The sequence below is a fragment of the Balaenoptera musculus genome, chromosome X (assembly GCF_009873245.2).
Source record: "Balaenoptera musculus isolate JJ_BM4_2016_0621 chromosome X, mBalMus1.pri.v3, whole genome shotgun sequence".
In the NCBI taxonomy this organism is placed as follows: Eukaryota; Metazoa; Chordata; class Mammalia; order Artiodactyla; family Balaenopteridae; genus Balaenoptera; species Balaenoptera musculus.
Window position 1 is genome coordinate 113,228,885 of NC_045806.1, and position 9,233 is coordinate 113,238,117.

At 40.9% G+C, this 9,233-nt stretch overlaps 1 pseudogene; it reads left to right on the forward strand.

Moving 5' to 3' along the window:
* Positions 1-3,610: 3,610 nt before the first annotated feature.
* On the forward strand, positions 3,611-4,193 carry LOC118888367 (annotated as a pseudogene).
* The last annotated feature ends 5,040 nt before the right edge of the window (positions 4,194-9,233 follow it).

The following is a 9,233-nucleotide window of genomic DNA, read 5'->3' on the forward strand; positions in this document are numbered from 1 at the left end:
GGAAACTGCATGCTCTTTCTTTCTGCAACCCTCTTTCATTTCTAGCCCAGTGTATAAACTGAACATTCTTAGAAAGAACCAAAGCTTACACTTCAGCCTTGAGCAGCTCCTGCTTCTTTTCGAGTCCTCTGTAACAGATATGGAACAGACGGGAAGAGAGCTCATCTCAGTCTTTCTTCAGCATTAATAATCAGCTTAGTCCCCCATTTCTGGAAATTTAACTCCTGGGATTGGGGGCGAGGGGGTTAAGTCCTTTCCTCACCAGAGTGATGCGTAAGTTAGTCACTATCTAGTCTTTTTCAGCTTGCATTGTCAAACAGGACTTCTCAGAGGTCTAGCATGGCCTAAGTTCACATTTTTTAAGGATCAGAAGATATTAAAATGTCATATCTTTCCTCTGAGCGAGTGAAGCCCATCACAATCCCCAACATGATACACTGATTTTCAAAAACAAAATTTTATCTCCAAGGATTACCTGGAAACCTGATTCATATATTAGAGAACCAGTTTACATTCAAAATATATATAACTCCGGAGTCACTGAAGAATTCCTCTAGATATTTATTAGAAATAAGCAATGTTAGTAGTCCAGGTTGATTGTATGCAACCACTTACTGCTGCCCTCAGAGTTTCCTTTCAACACAACAATGATGAGTTCGTCTGTGGTCTTCCCTCTCCTGGATACTCCTAGTGTCTTAACCTTTCATTGTGGCCTGCATTTTGAAGTGCTTAGTGCTAAAGGGAATGTTACCAAACTCAGGTTGGGCTGTTCACCACTTGAAAAGTCAATAGTAAAGAGACAAGAGTTGGTTGGAAAGGAAAAGTTGCTTTAATCATGAAACCGGCTACCCAGGGAGAAGGTGGAATCCCAAAACCAACAACCAAAGGTTCTGCTCAGTCATGAAAGTTTTTAAAGGGAAAAAGGGGAAATAATCTCAGTTAATCATTAAGGTAGAGGGTCAGATTCTTCGTCATTTTTCTGTTGCGTGCAGATCTGCTGACTCGTGATCTTCCTTTGGATGCTATCTTGTCCACATGGTTCGCCTGCAAATTTGCTAATGGGGAAACTAGGGGTAGGGGGTCAGTCATTCTTCAACTATTTAATTCTTCGTTCTTACTCCTTAGAATCTGGGAAATGACTCAACACGTTAGGGAAGGCATTGTGTACATTCAGAAGAGCATAAGTCAGGAGTTAGTTAGATTAAATGTTACCTAGTGATCTCATTTTTATAACTAAGGGAAACAGAGATGGACAAACAGAAAAAGGGCAAAAGAGCTGCTTACAGGAAGATTGTGCAGGATGAATAATATTCTGTACTTCACACCACACTTTATATCCCTTAAACCACTTGCTTCTTCATACTCTCTTTCAAAACACAATACCTTTCGGCTCAGTCTTACCAAAGCCCCTGCTCTGACTCCTACATACACTGACCCAGATTGGACGCCCCTAGAGAAGTCAAAAGCATGAAATAGAGAAGCCGGACCACCCTTCTTCATGCAACTTCACGCTTATCCTTCAACTACTCCAGCTGCTGAAAAGCTATAGAAGTTAAAGAAATCTCCCTGTGTTGTGTGTGCAGCACCTTCTTTGAGAGCGATGAAGTCAAGCCAAGCTGCTCCCATGTCCAGCTCAGCAAGCTTCGGGTTCCATTCAGACGTCTTTCTTCACACACTGAGCTTTGAACAATAGACTCTCCAAGCTTCTGGAATTCCCTGGCAATCCGGTGGTTAGGACTCAGCGCTTCCACTGCAGGGGTCACAGGTTCTATCCCTGGTTGGGGGACTAAGATCCCGCAAGCTGTGGGGTGTGGCCGGAAAATAAAAGAAAAAGAAAAGAATTTCCAAGCTTTGGAGTCTGGTTTTCCACTTAGCATTATCTTAACTTTCCCACACCACTACATTCCGATTCACCTCTCTAAAGGCCACCAAGATTAAGAGCATCAACTAGCCCTTGGATTAATATATGCAGCTGTACCAAGACCCATATACAAGGGGAGAGGTCACCCATATTGGTAAAGGTGGGACTGAAAGTTCAATTCTTCTATGCGACGCCAGGAAGCCTCTTCTTTTTTTTTTAATTAATTAATTAATTAATTTGTTTTTGGCTGTGTTGGGTTTTCGTTTCTGTGCGAGAGCTGTCTCTAGTTGGTGGCGAGCGGGGGCCACTCTTCATCGCGGTGCGCGGGCCTCTCACTGTCGTGGCCTCTCTTGTTGCGGAGCACAGGCTCCAGACGCGCAGGCTCAGTAGTTGTGGCTCACGGGCCCAGCTGCTCCGCGGCATGTGGGATCTTCCCAGACCAGGGCTCGAACCCGTGTCCCCTGCATTGGCAGGCAGATTCTCAACCACTGCACCACCAGGGAAGCCCCCCAGGAAGCCTCTTAGTAGAAGTCATTTGTTCATAGTAGAGGTGCACGTCGCTACTAGATTTAGCTGCCTAACAGCTTTAATATGGAGAAGTTGATTTACCCTCAAGAAAATGGCTCACTCTCCTTTCTTCTCTGCTAAAAGCCATTGGCTGTTGGTCGTCTGAACACAGTTGTCAGTTTGACCTTCTTGGAGGGGCACCAGCATTGCCTCAGAGGGGCCTTGTTTACCAGTCTGCATTCCACTCTACAAAATGAATTGCAGGGTTTCCCCTTCTCCGCACCTTATAGTGTGATGACGTTGCTCCCCTAAGGAGTAAACAATATGTGCTTTAAAGTGGACTTGTAGGATTTGAGTGTCTTTCTTTTGATTTGAAACTACATCAAATAAACTTGTACAGAGGTGGTCTGCTTCTGAGTCATAGCTTATGGTTCCTGGGATAATTATATTTGATGGGAGCTCCACGTGATTCAGGGGTTTAGTACTTGTCCTGATCCCAAGCCTGTGCCATCTTTGTTTTGTTTTGTTTTTCTTTAATTGGAGTATAGTTGCCTGTGCCATCTTTGTAACCTAACCTTTTCCTGCCTTTGAGGCAGCCCAGGGGTATGTGCCCTCTTAGGCACTGAGGAATAGTAGGGGTTTAGCAGCCAGTCTGGAGACCTGATCTGGGAGAGAGCCAGGCATCCAGTTTCATCTACAAATGCCCATTAGGACTCAAAGTCGACCATCCTGAAAAAGGGTAAGGTTCACAGTAAGACAGCATGAAGCTGGCCTTGGGATAAGTTCAAGTTAAAAATGAGATACGTATAAGGATGTTCAGTGGAGTAACTTTAAGGTTTATTGGGAGACAACGAGAATGATGATAATACCTGGAACGGTTACTGGTCAGGAGACAAAAAACATTAAGACAAAGATTCGAATAATGTTAATGTCATGTGTGACAACAGCATAAAAATGACTGCTCCGGGTCCTGGCTCAGCGGGGAAGCGCGGTTGCACATGAGAGCTGAGTGCGGCCGACAAAGGGCCGCCTTCACTGGGTTGCTGGGAAGAGGTCTAGCATGGCCTAAGTTCACATTTGCGCCTCCCAAGGGGCAGTGGGCTCCTCATCTCCACACCCTCCCGTCCGTAATCAGTGACCAGGGCCACTGCAGAAATCACATCGCGGCAGGATAAATGAAGAAGGAAACGGGGAGGGGGCAAAGCATTGATTGCAAATGGCAAATGTCTTAATAATGAGCAAATGTGGCAGGAAAAAAAAAATAGAAGACAACTGACCGTGGAAACAGTTGAATCCCAGCAGGATAGAACAGATTCTGTGTGACAGATTCTGTAACAGGTGTAACAGATTCTGTGGCAGAGAGTGAATCTGCTCATATGCAGACTCAGACTGGTCAAAATTCAATCCCTGGTTTAGCTCAGGTTTCTGTAGCTGCATCAGGCACCAGAAGAGGCTCCCCAGCTGTCACTCTAGTGCTATCACCTTCTGGCCAAACTGTACATGCCCAGGGAATAATAATTGAGACACCACAGCCATTGGTTATTCAGTCACCACGAATACAAACCGTTCAGACAGCAGCGATTGCAGAGACAGATGAGTCTGCAGAATCAGAAGGTGTGATTGAATCTCGTAGAGAAATCCTTTCACGAAGACCCTGGATAGAAAAATACTGAATGAACTTTTCTCTGATGTGCCTAGTATTCCCAAGATTGAGGAATAAAATGCAGAGGACCAAGGAATGTCCCCTAACCTGACTACCATGGCAGTACCAACTAGCATATATCAGACTAGCCAGCGCAATACAGTGTGTAAGATACAGTGTTAGGTTAGGTATCATTAATACCTAACCTGTGTATATAAAACTAAAAGTGAATGTTAAAGTGAGACATTTGCACTGGTAGCTGTCATATACTTTTGAAAAGTAAAAAAAAAAAAAAAATTATTACTGAATATAGAAGAAAACTGGGGGTAAAAATAAACAAGGGACAGTTTTTCCTATTTATATGTTATATCTACCTCTCATGAAAGTTTTAAACATGTTTTATGTTGTCTTTATGATGCATGCAAACATGATAAGATGTAAATGTCTGTATTTCATTCTTGGTTTTGTTACCAACAAATACATATCATACCTACTAACCTAAAATAAGCACATTTGATTTCAAAATTATGTTTTAAATGTAATTCTGTTTACACTACTTTCTACTGAGTTACTTTGTGCTGCAGTTTTTTCCTAAAAGAGAATGGAAAAATGATCTACTTTCTAAAACTATAGCAATTGGACAGATCATTTTATTTTAAATGTTAAGCACCAAGCAGATACAGTCACATTTACTTTTCAATGACTTACATGAATTATATTAAGGTTCAAAGTGAGACAACAAGCATAAGTGACACCTGGAGTAAAGTTAGGGTTCAGTATTTGATAACAGGAATATAGATCTTCTATGGTTCAGCATGAAACAACACACATAAAGGGGACCGCTGGAATAAAGTTTAAGATTCAGGCTGAAACCACAAGCACAGAGACAGCTATTTGTTCAGTGTGAGACAAAAACAGGAAATTTTCACTGGGAAAAGGTTATGGTTCAGTGTGAAAAACAATCCTGAAGATTGGATTGGAATCTTCAATCTTCATTCTGCTGGAATGAGGTCAAGGTTCACTGGGCAACGCAAGCTATTAGATGACTGCTCAAATAAGATCACGTTCCAGTTTAGTGCAGGAAGCATAACAATGAATGGCAGAATTTATTCTTCAGTGTGAGACAAAAAGCACCCAGCTGACTGCTGAATGAGGTAAGTTTGGTGTGCGACAAGAAAGAAGATCACCAGGGAAATAAGTATAAAGCTCAGTGTGCCACAGCGTTCCTGAACATGATGCTGGAATTAGGTAAAGGCTTAGAGGATGACAACAAGCTGGAAGGTCACCGCAGCAATAGGATAACGTTCAGTGTGACACAACCACCACGAAAATGATGGATTATGGTTAAGGATCAGAGTGAGACAAGAGCGTGAAGATGACTTCTGGGAGAAGGTTAAGGCCCAGTGTGAGATGCAATCAGGAAGATAACCACTGGACGAAGGTTATTCTTCAGTGTGGGACAAAAAGCTAGAAGATGAGTGCTGGAATAAACTTAGAGTCAATGGGAGAAAACAGGCCTGTTGCTGACTGCTAGAATAAAGGTACATATGGTTCAGTGTGACCTGACAAACATGTTGGTGACTGCTACAATAAAGGTTCAGGATGAGACCACCAACCTGAAAATGACTGTGGAAATATGGTTAAGACTCAAAGGGTGACAGTGTGTATGAAGATGGCTGCTGGAATAAGGTTAAGGTTCCGTGTGCAACAATAAGCAAGTGGATGGATTATAAAAATAATTAGGCTTCAGTGTGAGGCAACAAGCAAGAAGATGGCCTCTGGAATAAAGGTCAGTTCAGTGTGAGACTATAATTATGAGGAAGACCACTGGAATACAGATAAGGTTTATTGAGAAACATCAAGCATGAAGCTGACCACTGCTATTCCGTTATTGTTCAGTATGAGTCAACCAACTTGAAGATGACCACTGATATAAGGTTAAGGTTAAGTATCATAAGGTTAAGTGTCAAACATTGTCAGAAACATGATTGCTTGAATGAGGTTAAGGTTGAGTGTGGGATGGCAAGCATGACATGACTGCTGGAACCAACTTAAGATTCAGTATGAGACAAAACGCGTGAAGATGGCTGGTAGACTCATGTCTTGCTATGATGTGTGATCAAGCATTCAGTTGACTGCTGGGAGAAAGTTAAGGTTCACCAAGCCAACACAAACAAGATGAGTGGTGGAAAAGTTAAAGTTCAATGTGACACCAACAAACATTAGCATAGCCACTGGAATAAGATTAAGATTTAAAGAGTGTCAACAATCTAGAATATTACTGATGGAACAAGTTAAGGTTCAGTGTGACACAACTACCAAGAGGATGCCTGTTGGAATAAGGGCAACATTCAGGTGTGATAAGAAGCATAAAAACAACAAGGTCCTACTGTATAGCTCAGGGAACTATATTCCATATCTTGTGATAAACCATAATGGAAAAGAATATGAAAAATAATGTATATATGTATAACTTAATCACTTTGCTATACAGTAGAAATTAACACAAAACATTGTAAATTAACTATACTTCAATAAAAAAAAAAGACGCATGAAGATGACTACTGGAATAAGTTTAAGTTTCATCATATGTCTGACCACAAGCATGATGATGAATGCTGATAGAAGGCAATTATTCAGGACTTCCCTGGTGGCGCAGTGGTTAAGAATCCTCCTGCCAATGCAGGGGACACGGGTTCGAGCCCTGGTCCACATGCCGCAGAGCAACTAAGCCCGTGAGCCTACAGCTACTGAGCCTGCGCTCTAGAGCCCACGAGCCACAACTACTGAGCCCGCGTGCCACAACTACTGAGCCCACTAGCCACAACTACTGAAGCCCACGCGCCTAGAGCCCGTGCCCTGCAACAAGAGAAGCCATGGTAATGAGAAGCCCGAGCACCGCAACGAAGAGTAGCCCCTACTCCCCGCAACTAGAGAAACGCCCGCGCGCAGCAACGAAGACCCAACGCAGCCAAAAATAAATAAATAAATAAATTTATATAAAAAAACCCAAAAACCAAAAAACAAGTGGTTCAATTAGAACATGACAAAAGACATTTCACTAAAGAAGACATACAGATAGAAAATAAGCACATAAAATGATTTTCACCATTATTAGCCATTAGAGAAATATAAATTAAAACCACAATGAGATATCACTATACACCTATCAGAATGTCAAGAATAAAAAATAGTGATAATACCAAATGTTGATGAGTAAGAAGAGAAACCGGATCTATTCATAAATTGTTGATGGGAATGTAAAATATTACAGCCACGATGGAAAAGTTTGGCTGAGTCTTATGAAACTAAACACACACTTACCATACAACCCAGCAATTGCACTCTTGGGCATTTATCCCAGACAAATAGAAATTTTTGTTCACACAGTAACCCGTGAACAAATATTCACAGCAGCTTTATTCCTAATAGCCAAAAACTGGAAACCCTGGTGTGCTTCCTGGGTAAGTGGTATACAAACTATGGTACAACCATACCAAGGAATACTAACTCAGCAATAAAAGCAGTGAACTATTGACACTTGACATTCCCAGCAAATTGGATGACTCTCCAAAGAATGATGTTGAGTGAAAAAGCCAATCCCAAAAGGTTACATACTGTATGATTCCATTTGTATAACATTCTCAAAAAGACAAAATTATAGAAATAGATAACAGATTAGTGATTGCCAGGCATTAAGGAGGAAGAGCAGGAAGGAAGTGGGTGTGGCCAAAAATTGGCAACACAAGGGATCCTGACAGTTATGAAACTGTTCTATATCTTGAGTATGATGGTGGATGCATGAATCCACACGTGATAAAATTGCATAGAACTAAACACACACACACACACACAAAGTAAATTGGGGAAATCTGAACAAGATAGATAGATTTGTGTCAATATCCTGATTTTGATATTGTACAGTACTGCAGTTTTGAAAGATGCTACCACTGTGGAAAACTGGGTAAAATGTACATGGGATCTCTCTATTTTTTCTTGCAACTGTATGTAATTCTACAATTAACTCAAAAGAAAGGGTTTAATTTAAAAATCAATTGCAATTCTATATACTAACAATGAACATGTGGAAACCAAAATTAAACACACAGTACCACTTACAGCCACTCTAAAGGAAATGAGATAGATGTAACTCTAACAAAATATCTACAGGGTTGCTGAGTAAGTACAAGGAGGTAGCCCAAAGCAGTTCTTTTGTGGTGATGGAATATTTTTGTATCGTGATTATAGTAGTGGTTACATGAATCCTGACATGGGATAAAATTGCTAGAGCTATACATGCACACACACACACACACACACAAATTAATGCAGGTTAGAAAAATAGTGAAAACTGAATTAGGCCTGTAGTCTAGTCAAGAGTAATATATCAGTGTCAATTTCCTGGTTTTGATATTATACTGTGTCTATAGAAAATGCCACCATTGGGGAAGCTGGATGAAAGGCACAATGTCTTTTTTGTTCTATTTGTGCAACTTCCTGTGAGTCTATAATTATTTCAAAATAAAATGTTAAAAATGAATGAGATGAGGCCAAGGAGAGGTTTCAGAAATGATTGGAGGGAACAGGTTCTGCAAATGAATGACGCTGGATCCAGTCTGGAACAAAGGGTTTCTATAAAGCTTAAGTCTATATTCCTGTGCCCCTTCTTTTTCAAATAATTTTTATTGCATTATACAAGTAATACTTAAAGATATACATATGGATATATGTACATATACATGGAGAATAAAAAGTATATCCTCCTTCCTACTGCCTTAACCAGAGTAAACAATGTTCTGTAATTTGATATATATCTGCCCTGGTGTTTTTTATGCATTCATATCCATGCATGGTTATATTGTTGATAAAATCATGACGCAATCCAATAACCTAGTGCCTCTCAAACTTACTTTTCTTCCTTGATCATGCAAGTAGGACAATTGCTCAGTGTATATGAATCTGCTGGGTTCCTTCAACACTTATACAGAGGCTACAGAGATATTCAGTGTGATGGTGAACAGGCATTTTGAGAGGGACTATTAAGGTATTAACTTAGGCCAGCCCTCCTTGTGAAAACTGGGGTGAGGTCTTCGTGAATCAGCTTCTTGCAGACAGCTTCTTAAAAGTCCTGACTATAATGAAGCATGCGCATTTCAATAGTCTTGAAAACGTGACGGAGTTTGGAATGGATGTGGTTTAGAAAAAGATTAGATGAAACCACGA